At 33.8% G+C, this 11865-nt stretch overlaps 1 pseudogene; it reads right to left on the bottom strand.

Annotated features, from left to right (window-relative positions):
* Positions 1 to 11237: 11237 nt before the first annotated feature.
* LOC130053910 (histone H2A-beta, sperm-like) lies at positions 11238 to 11861 on the bottom strand (annotated as a pseudogene).
* Between the last annotated feature and the right edge of the window lie 4 nt (positions 11862 to 11865).

Below are 11865 nucleotides of genomic sequence, written 5' to 3' on the forward strand. Positions count from 1 at the left end.
CAAATTATTAATTAATATATTAATTTAACAAGAGGCCCACATGCTTTATTGGTAACCTGAGCATTAGTTAAAAGTGTCACTACTGCAAAAGACTATGGAATCGATACTAATTTTCCTGGTTGCATATCTGAGCTACATATAATGTAATCTCTATTCATATTATATTTAGCTTTTGCAGATTAGCTCAGACTCAGGCCATCTTTAAGGCCCATGAATCTCTTGTTTTACTTTATTGCCACTATAGTTATACTGTGAATAATTGTAACTTAAAAAGCCTTCTAATACATGGTGCTAGATCTTATATTAAGCACATAACTTTCAGTTTGCAGGAAACCCATTTTGAAAATGTATGCCTGTTGGAAAGCGGTAAATGTAGTACGACCGAAAGCCGAAAGTCCCGAATAACGATTTTTGCATTATTTCTCTCTTAATAGTTGATAGAATGACATCAAACATATTGTGATAACTGTTTGACATATTAAACAAGAATCGTATAACTTTTTCTGGGAATTCTATAAAGAAGATATTGAACCAGAGTTTTCGGATACCAAAAAGCGGTAAATCTAGTACGTTTTATAAATGTCGAAACCTGAACACGGTCGCCGATCTTGTGATCTACCGAAAGTCTGCGTTTTAGCATTATAGACAATATTGAATCAGACTGAGTTCTAGATATCTAAGGTAACTTAAATCGCAATTGCATATATGGTGCATTTATATGCGCATTTTTATGGAGTGCCAAATTAACATAAACTCAAATAATTGAAGATATCTTCAATTATTTGAAGATATCATCAATTCAATTATTGCTCTCTTTAATTGAATTAATGCGCGCTTTAAATCATTTATTGCTCTCATCAAATGAATTAATACGTGCTTCAATTCAATTATTGCTCTCATCATTTGAATTAATGCGCGCATCAATTGAATTAATGAGAGCAAAAATTGATTTAATGTGCGCATTGATTCAATTATTGCTCTCTTCAATTCAATTGATGAGAGCATCAATTCAGTAGAAATATTGCTCGCAATAATTAATTTAGAGCTCGGTATTAATAATTTGATGATCTCTTTAATTCAGTTGAAGATATCTTTAATTATTTACGATGCTTTTGTATAAGGAATTAATGCGCGCATAAATTCTTTTAAAGAGAGCAACAATTCAATTAAAGAGATCATTAATTCAATTGTGGATATGTTGAATTGAAGATATCGTTAATTATATAGTTGCTCTCTCTCTAAAAGAATTATTGCTCTCTTCAAATGAATTAAAGATATCATTAATTCAATTGAAGAGAGCAATAATTGAATTAATGCGCGCATTAAATCAATTTTTGCTCTCACCAAATGCATGAATGCGCGCATCAATTCAATTATTGCTCTCATCAATCGATTTAATGTGCGCATTATATCAATTATTGCTCTCTTCAATTGAATTGTAGCGCGCATCAATTCAATTGTTGATATCATTAATTCGTTTGAAGAGATCATTAATTCAATTAAAGCGTGCATCAATTCAGCTGAAGAATTAATGCTATCATCAATTCAATTAATGCGCGCAATAATTCAGAATTGAAGATATCATTAATTATTTGAAGAGATCTTTAATTAAATTGTTGCGCGCATCAAATGAATTGATGCTATCTTCAAATAATTGAAGATATCTTCAATTATTTGAGTTTATGTTAATTTGGCGCTCCATACATTTTATTGTGTCACCCTACATATTTTGTAATTATACATGTGTAGTACACGCAATCTTTTGTCATGCCAAGAAATTCCTAGCAAAATCTCCGGTATAGAAAAACCGTAATAAATCATGCAATGACCGCAATTAAGAGATAAGCGACGGCTACTATTAATCAGCATGTAATATGGGCCTACTGAAGCCAACGAATTCAGACCGGACGGGATTTCTTGGCATGAATATTTCAATCCATTTTGATATATACACTATAAAAAGTGTGCTTCTTTTTAAACTTCGGTTATTGAAGCATATTCGTTATTGAATTAATTGAATAATTTTATAATTCAATTATTATTTTGATGTAGTGTAGGTTACTAATGCTTACGAAGTGTGATTTAAAGTAATCATAGGTAATTTATATGTAATTTATCGAACAGAAACGACAAATTTTAACATTATCATTCCATCATCAAGACGATTAAAGACTGTACTATCATAATTCCCTTTTCTTTCTTAATCAAAATGACAAAATATTGTAAAAGCACACTTTTGGGGTTACATTATTTACTTTAGGGAGTATAGTTTCTTTACTTTCGCAGTTTTGATTTTTATTCAAAATAACATGACTGGGTGAATGAGGAACATTCGCGTGGCCAGAGCTGGGCAACAGAATCAATGTTTAATGTCATAATCATGACTAATTACCGACAGACATCCTCAACTATCGTTTTACGCGTACGCTGTTTAGGTACGAATTTACCAAACTAAGGGGACCTACACTTGTTCCGATTAAAACAATATCACGATTACAAAATACAGCAGTTTTTATTATTCTGTGTTGTGGAAGTAATGATAGAAACATAAAACGTAGTCTTAATCAATATTTTTTGCATGAATAGGATTACTTAGAACCCAGTATTTACAAAGGGGCTGTGGGAATCGGTCAGTGTTTTCGACTGTGTTTGGGTTCCGACATTTATAAAACCTACTAGATTTACCGCTTTTTGGCAGGTGAAAACTCTGGTTTGGTACTTTTGTAGAAGAATTCTCAGAAAAAGTTTATGTTTTTTATGTACCTAGGTTACAACCAGTAACCTCTGCAAATTATGTGTTATTCCATGCAGCATTAAGAGAGAAATCTCGAAAAAATCGCTATCCGGGACTTTCGGGTTTCGGCCGTACTACATTTATCGCTTACCATGCATGTTCTTGATAGAAAAGTTTTTGTACCGGTGGTATTTCACATTTTTTTCTTTAAAAATATTTATGAATAAATATACCTCCCCTTCCCAGAAAGGGGACATATTGTTTTAGTGTGAATTCTTCATCTTCTTCCGTTTCTCATACAAGTTTGTCCGGGCCATAGCTTTTTTGTCTTTTCCTTTGATATGTGGAGACTATGGAGAAAAATCCACGATTGTCTATTATGATCTCTTGTCGTTGATATTGATGATCTGTTAAATTCGTTATAACAGATTAATAATTTGTTATAACAGATTAGTAATTTGTTATAACAAATTAATAATCTGTTATAACAAATTACTAATTTGTTATAGCAAACTAAAAAAAGATACTGCTGCGGCCCTAATATGCTTCCGTAGATTCTTCATCCAAGTCACGTACTTCTACTACGTTTCGTTTTCTCATGATTTTCTGCGACTTTGGCCTTGCTGGAACTTGTACTGACCGCTTTCCGTTTGATTCAAGTGCGTGCATCTTTCACGTATTTTTAAAACCATCAAAAAGGACATTGCGAATTTGCACGAAAATGGCGTACATTGAAGTAAATATCAAATTGAATAATCTGATTCGAATGATTTGTAATTACATTGGGGAACATTTTATTACAGCTAAGGGGTAAACAGAAACATTGGCGTACTACATATAAACTGGTCCCGCTTGTCATGCAACTTTCCTCAAACAAATTGAATAGTTTGATATTATTTTTTTAGCGGAAACTCATATAAGTCATGAACAACGAATGTACAAGATTGGAAACTACTATTGTCACTTTGTCTGTAGATCTGTTTCTAAACATAACAATAGAACTTTTGGAGGGTTAGCAATGCTATGTAAAAATGAATTTAAACCTCATATAAAAATTCTAAAAAACACAAAAGCTGACTTTCAGTGGATAAAACTGGAGAAAGATTTTTTCGATTTTGACAAAGATTTATACATTTGTATGATATACAACCCTCCAGAAAACTCCTCATATTCCAAGGGCATCAATTACGATATTCTTGACTGTATTGAAAAAGATATATCATTTTATAAACCCAAGGGAAACATTTTACTATGTGGTGACTTCAATGCGAGAGTTTCAACAGATCCAGACTTTATTGCAAACGATGATAATGAGTTTCTCCCTCTCCATTCATCATATACTATAGACAATCAAATTACAAATCGTCACAATATGGATTCTAAGTTAGATAATAGGGGCAAAGACTTGTTTGATATGTGCATTGCGAATCAACTGAGAATACTGAATGGTCGTACTTTTGGTGATATGTTTGGCAAGTACACTTGTTTTACACCAAATGGCTGTAGCACATTAGACTATGTTTTGGCTTCAGAACATATTTTTAATCAAATATTGTATTTCAGTATTTCTGATTTTTTACCTACACTGTCTGATTGTCATTGCCTTCTACAATGGTCACTGTCCGCTAGATTCTCTTTTAAGTCTGATAATACTAAGGATACTAATACACATCCAATTTCACCAAACTACATATGGTCAGATGAATCACCTGTTCTTTTTCAGGCAGCCCTTAATTCTACAAACATTCAAGAGAGATTACAAAATCTCTCAAGTTGTAAAAATCTTGACTCTCACGAACTGATTGACAATGCCTCCACAGAATTATCAAATATAATTATTAAAGCAGCAGACAAATCTCTTCGAAAATCTAAAATTAAACACAATAAGACAAACAAAAAAAATGCACAAATGGTTCGATATAGACTTAAAATCCATGCGGAGAAATCTGTTTAATTATGGTAAAATATACTCCAAATTTCCGAAAGATCCAATAGTGAAAAACCATTACTACAAATTATATAGGGAATATACCAAAATGAGAAAATTCAAATGTCGAGAATTTAAACAATCTTTATTAAGACAGTTAGAAACCTTACATGTTGAAAATCCAAAATCTTAATGGAAATTGATTGAGAAACTTCAGGGAGTAGAAAAAAACAACAATGCAAATGTAATTGACCCAACAACATGGGTCTCCCATTTTCATGACCTGAACAAACCCAAACCAAATTTCAACCACCGTCTGGCACAGCTAGATAATATTCTAAATGAGTTAGAAAAAGAAAAATGTTTTAATGACTTGGACAAACGTATATCCATTTCAGAAATATCAAATGCTATTTCCAAAATAAAAGTAGGGAAAGCTCCAGGTCTAGACAAAATTTCAAACTACATGATTAAATACGGTCAGACCCATCTCTTGCCATGCTTTTACAATATTTTCAACAGCTGTCTTACTTTTGGTCATTATCCTAAACCATGGTCTTCAGGTTACATTACTCCTATCCATAAAAGTAATGACATTAATGATCCAAATAATTACAGAGGCATAACGGTTACAAATGCAGTTGGGAAATTATTCAATAAAATACTTGACATTCACCTAGATAAATTTCTTACTAAACCAGGCACGTAAATTAACCTTCAATTTGGAGGAGGCAGGAAATTAGGCGGGGGTCTGGGGGCCGCCCAGGCCCCCAGACGCTGAGCACATTTTGTGCACACTGAACACGTTTCGTGCAAAATCCTTGGTTCTAGGACCTTCTAAGATGTTACTTGACTAACTCATTCTAAAAGAAAGATGTGGAATGCTTTTTAAGGGAGGTATCATGTTCTTAGTTATTGGAAACAACATAAATTCTAATGAACTTTAAATTTTAATTTTTTTTGGCTCAAAAGTTGGAGGAGGCAGCTGCCTCCTCCGCCTCCATGTAATTTACGGCCCTGTAAACATCGTATAATCAATGAATGTCAGATAGGTTTCACCCAAAAAGCAAGAACTTCTGACCACATGTTTATTCTCAAGACTATTATAGATAAATATTGTAAGACCAAGGATGGAAGAGTGTACGCCTGCTTTATTGACTTTCATAAAGCATTTGACACCGTCATTCATTCAGGAATTAAACTTAAACTCTTAAAATTGGGAGCTGGAACAAATTTTTATCAGGTGATTAATAGCATGTACTCTTCAAGCAAGTCCTGTGTCCGTTTAAGTAATGGTATCACCGATTTTCTCTCAATAAAAGTAGGTGTCAAACAGGGGGACAATTTAAGTCCAAATCTGTTTAAAGTATTCATTAATGATCTTCCAGACTATCTCAATTCATCCCCAGATCCTATGGTCTTAAATTCTCGAACATTTAATTGTTTAATGTATGCTGATGACATAATTCTACTTTCCTCCTCAGCTAATGGTTTACAACAAAAACTAAACATTTTGCAGCGGTATTGTAATGATTGGTGTTTGAGTATTAATTTCTCAAAAACTAAGATCCTAATTTTTAACAAGGCAGGCAGACTCTTGAAAACTAAATTCTATTTGGCTGGTATTGAACTAGAATGTGTATCCAACTACAAATACCTTGGGGTTTCATTTTGTTCATCTGGTTCTTTCTCCCCTGCTCAGAAAGAACTATATCATAAAGCCCTGAAAGCATTATTCAAACTAAAAAAAGACTTCATTTCACTAAACCCTGATATTAAAACCATTTCTCATATATTTGACCATACCATCAAACCAATATTATTATATTCTTCGGAAATCTGGGGTTATTTCAATCCTTTTTTCAAAAAATCTACTAACTCCGGTGGTACAATAGACAAAATTTACTCAAACCAACTTTGTGATAAACTACATCTCAAATTTTGCAAATCAATATTTGGGGTACATAAATCTGCAACAAACTATGCCGTACTGTCGGAATACGCCGGTTTCGAGATACATCCGAGTTATTTCCCTTTGGAGAACTCTCGTACATAGTAAGGCGCTAAAGAATTTGTTTACACGCGGGAGTGGGACAGATATTCATCACAGCGTAAGTGAATGTACTAAAGAAGTTTTTCATACGCTGTTTGATAACCCGAATTCGACTGATACACAAACTAAGTAAGTGATAAGTATTTAGGAAGTAATTAAATACATAGAATTCTTATCCTATCACGTTATTTCGTTCGTCATAAGTACCATATCCAAGATATTTTTGCAAATATGACATTGTTTGTATGTTTTCACTTCGGTAAAACATTTCTTTCGATAGTATTTCCCACATTTACATATTTAAACCATATCCAAGATATTTTTGCAAATATGACATTGTTTGTATTTTTTCACTTCGGTAAAACATTTCTTTCGATAGTATTTCCCACATTTACATATTTAAAGAGAAGCCGCTTTTAACACATTTCATCGTCTTCCTTGTTGGCTGTATATACACTCTGTCCCACTTAGGCATTCAAAGTTCCACTAAATGCACCTCCTATACAGAAGAGTTCGTATCTCGAAACTGACGTATTGGGAAGATTCCCCCTTCACTTTGACATATTAAAAAGTATGTTAAGTTACTGGTACAGACTCGAAAATCTTGGTCAGTCATTTCCACTATTGTTTGATGCATATCGAGAATCAAAATTACTTTTTGAACAAAACAATTCATCATGGTTTGGTTCTATAAACTGTTTCATAACCAATATTAATGGGATTAGAGATTTGCCCATTAAAGGGGCATACCAGTTTAAAAAGGCTCTTAAAAATTGTTTATTCAAACATTACATCAAAGAATGGCATTCACACCTTACATTAAATTCAGATAAAAAACTAAATCGCTTTTCTACTTTTAAACAAAACTTTGGTTTTGAGAATTATTTGAGTTCAATTAAAAATTTTGAGCAAAGGAGAAGTCTAACACGTTTGCGTATATCAGCTCATAGACTAAACATTGAAAGGGGACGTTACCAAAAAATCCCTCGACACGAGAGATTTTGTCTAAGATGCAACAACAATTCAGTGGATGACGAAAAACATTTTTTATTCTCATGTAGTCATTTATCAGAAGAAAGGGTTATTTTATTCCAAACGATAGACAAATCATGTAAGAATTTTGTAAAGATGGACAGTGATCAAAAACTTATATGGCTAATGACCAATGAAGATGAAAATATTCTCATCCAAATTAGTAAGATGATTTTAAACAGTGGGATATAATACTACAAATGTTACATTTCATTGCATTATGCACATTTTCTCTCTTCATATTTTACACCTGTAGGCTGTCTTGGCTACTGGGAGTACAAGACCAACAGTCTGGTACAACAATTTACTACCAGATTGTTAACAGGCATTGTCCCTTGGTACTCCCTGTAGTCAGGTCAACATATCGTGTTTTATTTTCTCATATAACGTTATTCTCTTTTATATAAGTATTCTAACCTTCCTGCTTTAGACATAAAACATTCAGAACAACTGGATCCTGCGTGTAAATATGTAATATACTAGCATGCTGTATTCAGTAAGATGATTTTGAATAGTGTAATGTGATACTGTAAATACATGTCTTTGCATTCTACACATTTCCTTTACTTTACAATAGTAAGCTGTCTTGGTTACTGGGAGTACAAGACCAACGGTCTGGTACAATAAATTTATTACCAGACTGTTAACAGGCACTGTCCCTTGGTGCTCCCTGTAATCAGGTCAACATATTGTGGGGGTTTTTTTTGTGTTTTTTTTTTTTATTCTTTCATATAATGCTATTATTCTCTTTTATATAAGTATTCACACGACACTATCATTGTCTGCTATCCCAGTAACTGTTATGTGAGGCAGTTGGGTTATTTTATTTATCATGTTGTTAATTTAAATCTTGTCTGTAATCAGTATTTCATATATAATTATATAGATATGTGCAGTGCAGAAGTGTGAACTCTGTCAGTATTACCAGTAGTACTTCTAATTGAGTGTTATTTATTTTCATTGTTATAATTAATTGCCTGTTAACATGTACATGCCCTCCGAGGGCCCTTGATTGGTGAATAAACTATTATTATTATTATTATTATTATATATGTTAAATAAGCAACAGAGAACCAGTTATTTACTCAGAATTCCTATAGACAAGTTGGTCTATAGCTATTTTGATTGTTATAGACCGACTCGATTTTCTATAGACATTGTCTATCGGTCCATGGTTAATTTCGCACACTGTATATATATGATATATAGAGCCACTTTTACGCTACTTTGTGAGTAGGGATCAATTCACTTATATTGAGCTGTACACAATACGCACACAACATCAAAAATGTAAAAGAAATGATAAATTTAGGTGCTATATTATCAATTGAAGTTTCAGAAGGTGACACATGATCCAAACTCGGGAAAGGTTTCAGGACATGTTTACGATTTGCCTATACTTTTCTGTTAAATAGTAATAGCTCTGTTTGTTTAAAAGGTTTCGATAAAACAAAGAGGTTTCAAATTAAAACAATCTTAAAAATCAGGTTTATCCTATAAGCAGGCGATAAAACGTACGTATGGGATGATAAAAAAAATGAGTTTAAACTTTATTTCATTTGAATAAATCAATATATGTATATACACAATACGTTATATGCACACAGGATTCGGAATCAAGTCGTATAGCAACTTATATTAATCCGTTTCCTTGAATTTAAAACTTTGAATGGTAAGTGTGCATTTGCCCGTTGCACATGACAAAAATGACAACGAGGAAGTAAAGAAAAATGAAAGAAGAAAAATCTAACAAGTAAATAGATCATCATTGGAAGAGATGTTATGACCTAAGTTCATCAGAAATGGATATACAATAACTTCCAAACAAGAAATTCCACCACTCTACACATTTAAGCGGAAGTCGATGAGATTAAGCTACATATCTTTTGGATGATGCACATGCATATAATGAAACTATTTTTAATATAGAAATTATTTTTAGTAAAGTCTCCATGTACAAGGATATTTACAGTTATTGGTCTTAATGGATCAATAAATTTATTCAAGTAAAAAGTGTGTTGTTGTTTCGATTTTTCCACAGGCACAATATGGATTATCTATTACATGTATGTGTTTCGCGAATAGGTGAGATTTAAGAGTACTAATTACAGTCGTGTGTGTGGTATCTGTCCGTTGCGTTTGCACGGTGCAAATACAATGATTTCTAATGTTCTTAAAGTTCGATCATTTGCCAGGATCAATAGTTCTTTTTGCAATAGTATGTACTCGTTTTCGTCTACGAATGGGTGTTATTTAATGAGGAGGAATCTGATTTTCTAACGAAAGAAAGAAGTCGAGTTACACCATTTCATGTACCCGTTTGACTTGTTGGACAAAGTAAGCATCACACCCAGTGTGAAATTTCTAGACCCAGTCGAACGTGTTCATGTGAAATTAATCACCGAAACTGAAAATCGTTTTTCAAGAAAGTTGTCGGTTTATACGGAGGGCGTTTTCCTGCGTACGTCAAGGTTTAAAATAAATACGATATATATATTTGAGCATACCATTTGCGGAGGAAAGGGGTTCGAAAACCCATGGATCGAATGTATTCAGAAAATGTTCAACAAATGTTTAGTATTTATATGAACCAAAAATAAATTCTTCATGCTTATAAGTAAAGTCGTCATTTTGCGACAAACTACAGGTTTTTTTTTATAAAACACTTTTTTTTTTTTATATATGACTGCTTCATGTATAAAGATATAGGAAAGAAATATTACCCTTTGAACATCTACAATTCAGATGAAGATATATCAAAGGAAAATCACTGTAAAGTACTATGCAACCCTGTCAATGTCGTTCATGTCAGAAGATTGTGTGAATTTTTACATGAATGTTTTGAATTGCGCACCCAAAGTAAAGTGCTATAACTCATTAACTACATTTAATTTATGTTGATATGCAATACTAAATTGCATACATGCAGTCTAATATCACAGGTACATGTCAAATATATACTTGTATTTACATATATGTAAATGAACTGTTAGTATTTAGTTTGTTGTCATTATATATCTGATATTGTGTAACAGGATTGGTGAATCCATAAATAAATTGAGTATATTTCGGAGATAAAACAATTCGGCCAAGATAGTGATATTTTGTTTGCGGATATATTTACAATCCATGTACCAGGATCGTCTATGTCGTCTCCAAAGATTTTGTTCTCTTTCCATTTTTTTTTTATTGCCCCATCACATCATGATCACCCTATCTAATGTCAGGTAGCTCCATGTCTACCTCTATTTCTCACATTCATACTGGTACAAAATCATTTCCTTTGTGGCTTTTCGTCTATGTAAATTAAAAGCAAGAATGACCACGTGAAGATATACGATCACTCGCCCTGTATTTCAAAAGTTTTGGCACCCTTGTTTTACTCTTCCATTGACAAACTACAGAGCTGGTTGAGAAAAATAAAAAAAGAATGCAAATAAAAACTCATTTCCTTTTGGTATTTCCATGATTTCTCAATGAAGTCCAAAGGAGTGAGGACAATTTATATAGCGCTTTTTTTGCGCCTTGAAATGTATGAATGACTGCAAATATTGTCATCCCCATTTCTCAGTGAGCATTGAATGTAAGATTAGACTGCCATTCTTGACATTTCGATGCTTATAGAAGTGTCTTTTCAAAAAAGGTTGGTGGCCGTGAAAACGGCCGTTTGTTATAGGTCCTGCAAGCAGACTTTGTACTTCTTTACTTGCTGGCGGGTTTCTGGGTCTTCTTGGGGAGGAGCACGGCCTGGATGTTGGGCAGGACACCACCCTGGGCGATAGTCACGCCGGACAGAAGTTTGTTCAACTCCTCGTCGTTGCGGATGGCCAGCTGCAGGTGACGGGGAATGATTCTGGACTTCTTGTTGTCACGGGCGGCGTTGCCTGCCAATTCCAAGACTTCGGCGGCCAAGTACTCCAGAACGGCGGCCAGGTACACGGGGGCGCCGGCTCCCACTCTCTCGGCGTAGTTCCCCTTCCTCAGCAGACGGTGGATACGACCCACGGGAAACTGAAGTCCCGCACGGGAGGATCGGCTCTTTGCCTTTCCCTTCACTTTGCCTCCTTTACCACGTCCTGACATCTTGATTCAATACGGTGCGCTGACGAAATCAAAGCA

The sequence above is a fragment of the Ostrea edulis genome, chromosome 4 (genome assembly GCF_947568905.1).
Source record: "Ostrea edulis chromosome 4, xbOstEdul1.1, whole genome shotgun sequence".
In the NCBI taxonomy this organism is placed as follows: Eukaryota; Metazoa; Mollusca; class Bivalvia; order Ostreida; family Ostreidae; genus Ostrea; species Ostrea edulis.